Here is a 6,901-nt window from a genome sequence, read left to right as displayed (position 1 = left end):
TTAATTGTGAACAAGAAAACCACCATAATCACCATTCGCTTCTGCCCGCCAGTGAAATATTCATGCCATGAGTTAGGCTTTTACTGGAACTGTACCTTTCCTAAGGAAGTCTGGTGATATGTGTGTAAAGGAAGAGAGGTTCAGAAATGAAGCTGAGTCTGAGTGTTTTTATGCCTTGGAGAATTTGATTTTGTATTAGAGCACTAAGTCCTAGGAACCAGTGTTAAACTCACTAACTGCGTTGCTTGGACAAGCCGTTGAATTTGTCTGGCCTTCCTTCCCTTACCTGTAGAATGACCGTAGGGTAAACGTGGACCTTCCCAACCCCACTATGGTTTGATTTTTGCTGACCCGTTGTAGGGAGGAGGGTCACGATAGGAACAGCCACATGACTGACCCTTTCCCCATGCCAGGCTCTAAGCGCTTTACCTCTGTTGGCTCATCGAGCCTCACAACTGTCCTTGGCAAGTACGACTATTATGTTTATATCGAGGATGAGGAAAACTGAGGCAAGAGAGGTTATGTGACTTGGTAAATCAACACAGTGAAAGTGGTGGGGCCGAGGTATGCACCCAAGCTGCCTGGGTTCAGAACCAGGTGTTTCAACCACACCCTATGCTGAGATAAATTAGATAGAGATTAAATTTGTACTCCTTGGACTTATCCATTTAAACGAATCTATGAATGCATTCTTAAAAGAAAGGGAAACTTTTCCTGATAAAGCTGAAGTGCCCTGTGACCACCCCATTCCTATGCCAAGCCCTTCCCCAGAGGTAACCACTGAGAGACATTTGGTGTAAACTTGACATGCACTGTGGACGTACATGGCATGTTCGTGCATGTGTCTTAATCTATGTGCATCAGGCTTCGTGTATTGTTCTTCCACGGCTCTCTTCACTTCACATTACGTTTAAAAACATATGTTTAGGGGCGCCTGGGTGGCACAGTGGTTAAGCGTCTGCCTTCAGCTCAGGGCCTGATCCCGGCGTTGTGGGATCGAGCCCCACATCAGGCTCCTCTGCTATGAGCCTGCTTCTTCCTCTCCCACTCTCCCTGCTTGTGTTCCCTCTCTCGCTGGCTGTCTCTATCTTTGTCAAATAAATAAATAAAATCTTTAAAAAAAATAAAAATAAAAATAAAAACATATGTTTAAAAACTCCATAAAGGGAGTCAGTAAGTGTAGTTCATTCTATGGTAGGGCTACACAAAAGTATATTTACCCAGTATTGATGGTATCCTGTCATTGTGAGTCTGCAGTCATGATTACTAGTGAGAATGAGGATCTTTTCATGTACCAACTGAAGTGACCTTTTATATTTATTCTTCTGTGAACTACTTATTCATATCATTTGTCCAGTTTTCGATTGGCTTGTCTTTTTTCTTATTGATTTCTAGGAGCTCTTTACATATTGTGGATACTGATATTTGTCTGTTACATGTATTGCAAATACTTTCTCCTAGTCAGTTGGATGCATTTTAAAAAAATCCTATCTATTGAATGCTTACTATGTCCTAGCTTTGACATGCATTGCCACTAATTCTTGTAATATTGCAAATTATGTGTTACTCTCTCCCTCAGTTTCAGAGTAGAACAACATGAGATGTAAAAGATTAGCATCTAGCCGCAAGCCACACATAAATGGAAGCACCAGGATTTGAAGTTTGCCTAAATCCAGACCCAGTCTTACTACCACTCTTGACTTTGTCTATTCAAACAGCTTTACGTGACCAAATGCAAGGATTATTTTTTAAATATCGGGTCATTCTTAGACAATAAACACAAACTTTTGAATTCAGCCAGTAAGTTCCCCTATTTTCCATTACTGTTTTTTGGTGTGATGATTATGTAAGCAGGCCCTGGAAGTAGAAATGCAACCACAAATGCCTTGAAGGCAGGAGTCAGGTCTCACTCACGGCGCTATGCCAGAGCCCGCCACAGTGCCTGGCTTATGGAGGTGCTCGACCAAGTGAAAGGTACTGACCGTAGCAGGCAGAATCTGACTTGCCTGGTGTCACTGCCAGGGGAAGACTTGTGCTCGTCAGTGTCCACGGGGATGTCTTTCCACCGGTGCATCCCCACCCTGGACCCTGGGCTGAGATCTGTGTGAGGCAATCCCACTTCCTTTCTGCTCACCGTTCCTTCCAAATTCCAGAGGAGCCGCTGTCAGCCCACTTGCCAGCCTTTCACACTTGGCAAGCCTTCGTCAAAATCGGTGTCTTCAGGTCACAGAGCAAAGGGCAAGTAGACAGTGTTACTGAGTTTCTCTTCGAGAGCCCTTCTTCCAGAACGTGCCCCACCCGCCTCCTTGCAAGGTCCATTCGCGTTTCAGAGAGTGGCGCGGCCATCATCTTTATTGGCTCTCATGGATCCCTGGTCACCTTCCCCTGCCTTTCCAGATCAGTCTTGAAGGCCCTGCAGCCACCTTCTGCTTGGCTTATATACACTTAGGGTCTATCCCTGCTTGACGGACAGGTGTGCTCCCCTTGAGGCTGATTCTGGGCACTCTGGGTTTTCTCTTCTTGCTTATATCTGCATCTCCCCCCCCCCCCAGAAGCCCCTGTGCTAGAGAGAGTCTGTATGAGTTTAAGTAAGATTCTGGGCTTGGGACCTTCCTGGGAATCTTCTAGCAGTGTGCCATGTAGTAAAAAATGCCCGATACGTGGTAGGCTACATGATAAATCATAATGATCTCTCTGCCCCCTGCTCTGTATTCATCTTTCTAAAACCCTCTTTGGAAGCAGAGAGGTATTAAAAAAAATTCAATGTCACCTTCCCTACAAAATCTCCCCAAACTCAGCCTAGCCACTGCTCACCTATCAAAACGCATCACTTCCCTCCTCTGCCTTCTCACTGCAGCTTTTCCCCTTCCTGGTGCATTCAGCTGTTATCCTGTGACCTTAGGGTGAGGGATTCTTCTCTGTCTCCCACCTTAGACGGTAAGCTTCAGAGGGCCAGCTCCCCTCACTCACTAGGTATTCCCAGCACCCAGCACACCGGCAGGGAGTGCTCGTGCTGCTGACAGCATGAAGGGAGGACAGAAGGAAAAGGGAAGGCGGGGCAATGGGGCTGGGTTCTGGGGGGACGGAGCAGCTGCCCCCGGGCTAGTTGGGGGTGCTGGAGGAAGCAGCAGAGGGCGGGCGGGCAGAGGTTGGAGCGTGAGGGCGCATCAACCCTAGAGAAGCTCCGCCCCGATGCCTGGAAGGAGACTGGACCCCAGGTCCTGCCCTGCCACACTTGCGATTTCTCCTCCAATCCCAGGGCCATCGAGGAGACAGGATCGGCCAGGCCTCTCACAGCGGCTAGAGCTGGGATGGGAGGGGAGCCATGCGGCCGAGGAAGAGGGTGGGGAGGCAGCACCCAGCCGGGACTGGGGCCCAGGGACCTGGCCTGCGCGTCTGGGCCCTCGAGCCTCGTGGGGCTGCCCCGCGGGCTCCAGTGCAGGAGCCACGACCCCGGGAGGGAGGAGAATTCTGGATGCTCGCACACAAAGCCCTACTCACGGCCAGCTCGGCAGCAGACCAACCCAACTGGATGCTGAGAAACAGGAAACAAGCAAGCCATGAAGTAAACTGATCCGAGTGTTGAAAAGATAATTTGTCCAGAAACGGACCCCTGGTGAAGCCTCACTGTGTTATTTATTAGCTAAGGGCAGGAGTCTGTGCAAATGACGGTTGCTGGGCCCATTTCTGGGAGATCTTTAGGGCCATTACTGACTCAAATGTCAGGAACGAAGGCGCTTTCGTCTCTAGGATTTCCAGCTCCTTTTCTGGGAAGGGTTTTGGGATATGAAATCAGTCCACTTTGGGAAACCATCCCTGTGCTTAAATTTGGGGTGCCACAAAGGACAAGGAGAGGAGGGAAAGAGACAGTGCCCACAGGGGGGCTCACATCTTCCTGGGCGCTCAGGAGGGGCAGGACTTACTGGTGAAGTTTCCCTCTGGGGCAGCACCTGGGTCCCCACAGTCATGCTCCCAGCGCCCCTGAAGCCACAGCGGGGTGTTGGGCCTGAGCGAGGGAGAAGCCCTTCCTGGCCTGATTTCATGCCAGGGGAGAATTCAGCTCTCCCGTCCACAGGAGAAGCACCAGAGCCCCCCAGTCCCTAACGGCAGTGGCCGCCAGCAAGACAAGGACACCAGTAGACACAGGCTGGGGCCTTCAGACATGCAGAGCAGAGAACTAAGCACCGTGGAGCCGAGCTGCTGTTATTGCCCCATTGCTCCATGAGGCGTGATTCTACCAGCTCTAGGCCTCAGTTCCCTCATCTGCAAGAACAAGGAGACCCTAGAGCAGAACCCCCACGTCTGTCTTGAGACCAGTGGCACCACAAGCACTTGGGCTCATGTTAACAATGTCGGTGGCATCTTTGAAAAGATACCAAGAAACCCATAACGGGTCTGCTTCTGGAAAGAGGGCTGGAGACAGGAAAAGGCTTTGGAAGGAAATCTTCCAATACATAAATACTCTTCTTTTTTGGTTTTGTTTTTGACTTTTGACTTTTAAGCCTAACACATGCAAACAGCTGTTCAGTAATAACTAAAACAATTCATATTTAAAACAAGATGAAACACACGTACAGATTTCCAGGCCCAACCTCAGTCTAACTGAATCAAAATAGCCAGAGAGGAAACAACCGGGCAGTGCTCTTAACCAATTCTCCAAAGTGACTCTGATGCCAGGTTCAAGGTTCCCTGTCCCCAAGGACGCCTCTTCTCTTCTCACCCATGATCTCTATTTTACAGATAAGAAAACTAAGCTCCGAGAGGGGCAGGGATGGGACCAAGCCACACTGTTGCTTAGCAGCAGAACAGCAAGTAAAGCCAGTCTCCGAACACTGATACCCTCACCCTCACCCCGCTGCAGGCCCCCGTGTCTTCCCCCCTCAACTCCATTCCTCTACACAAGAAAGATTTTCCTGGTCTCAGATCCCTCGCCCTCCAAACCCTGCTTTCTTTAAGCTAATCTGGTAAACTGAGTGATGATGTGTTTAGTGGGTACTAATGGGCTAAAGCATTCTATTAAAAGACGCTGCTTGAACCCTTCTGGAAACATTTGCAATTAACGGCTATGTTTTACTTCTGTAAAGTAATATGGGGGATTCAGTATAACAAGTTTCCAAAAATCCTATCCCGGGTGACAGAGGAGAAAAAGCATCGGACTGAAGTCCTGAAATCTGGGTTGTAAGGTTTATCGTGTGGAAGTCACTTCTCTCTCTCTCTCTCTCTCCCTTTTTTTTTTTTTTTTTGGCTCATTTTCTACATCTGTGAAATGAAGATATTAGACTGAATAATCTCAAAGGTGCCCTTTAACTCTTAAAATGCCAATCCTGTCTAAATCTTCCTTCTCTTGCTAAATCCATGTTTTCTACAATAGGCACTGGAAAATACCATTGTCCCTTTGGAGAATGGTTTCCGGTGACCCTGAATATTTTGCAGCTCTGAGCATGAGGAGCACGGTTTTAGCCGTTTCAGGATCAGGTGTGGTGGCAAAGGGGAACATTCAGTACAAATTCCATCTTGGTCACAAGAAAGAAGAAGAGCTCGGGTTCACGAAAATGAAAGCCAACAAAAATTAAAGATGGGGGCGCCTGGGTGGCACAGCGGTTAAGCGTCTGCCTTCGGCTCAGGGCGTGATCCCGGCATTGTGGGATCGAGCCCCACATCAGGCTCTTCCGCTATGAGCCTGCTTCTTCCTCTCCCACTCCCCCCGCTTGTGTTCCCTCTCTCGCTGGCTGTCTCTCTCTCTGTCAAATAAATAAATAAAATCTTAAAAAAAAATTAAAGATGGAAGACAATCTGCTGGAGCTGGAGAGGACCCAGCACCGGGAGCTGTTTTTTAGCACGAACATGCCTGTTCTCTAGTGATTTCTTCTCCTACCGAGGGACGAGAGCCAGGTCTGTGTCTGAGACAGGGATGGTCAAGAAGAGATGCCCTATTTTGCATTCCCTTACAGGTCCCCTCCAACAGCTGGGATAAGAGGCCTTGGTCTAAGTTTTCTGGTACAACGCAAGCGTCCCGAGAGGTAATACTCACAGTCTCATCAGCCATCCACCCCTGAGTGCATATGGATTTATCAAATCTTTTCATGAGCAGGATTTTTCTTTATTGCAGTAGAATAGGATGACATACAATGTGCCATGTTAACCATGTCTAAGTGAATCGTTCTGGGGCAGTAAGGACATTCCTTATTGTGTTAGCAGCACCACCATCCATCTTCAGAGCACTTCATCCTTTCCAACTGAGACTTTAAACCCAATAAATAATAACTCCCCGTTTCCTCCTCCCCGTGCCCCATGCACCCCCTCTCCGCTTTCTGTCTCTATGGATTTCACCATTTGAGACATCCCATAGAAGTGGAAGCATGCATTATTGTTGTTTTGGGGCTGCTGTCACTTTGCATAATGTCCTTAAGTTTCATCCATGTTGGAACATGTGTCAGAATTTCCTTCCTTTTTAAGGCTGGATGATATACCATTGGATGGATATACACCCGTGAACACGGGTGTACAAATATCTGTTCAAGTCCCTGCTACGACCACATTTGTAAATAAGAGTGGGAAGACCGTATCTGGCATGTTGGGGCACTGAGACCAGCTCTGTACTGCAGGGTTTCTCCCAGCTTTCCATGGAGTCAGTCCTCTGCCCTCATCTCATCAGATCTGTCCACACCTTGGCATCCACCCCAGCAGATGGAAGTCCGTCCACCAGCGAACGCTCCCTCGTGGGGAGCTCTCTCCAACATCCCCAGACTCTCCTTCCTGACCACGGACAGCCTGGCCCAGCACAGTTTGGTGGCTGTGGGGACCTTCCTGACTCCTCAGCTGAGAACATGGTGTGACTCAAACTCATGTACAAGCACATCTTCCAAAGTCTTAATGACCTTCAAAATAGGAAAGAATTTAA

Source organism: Ailuropoda melanoleuca, chromosome 5 (genome assembly GCF_002007445.2).
Source record: "Ailuropoda melanoleuca isolate Jingjing chromosome 5, ASM200744v2, whole genome shotgun sequence".
Lineage (NCBI taxonomy): Eukaryota > Metazoa > Chordata > Mammalia > Carnivora > Ursidae > Ailuropoda > Ailuropoda melanoleuca.
Note: the sequence above shows the minus strand (reverse complement) of the source record.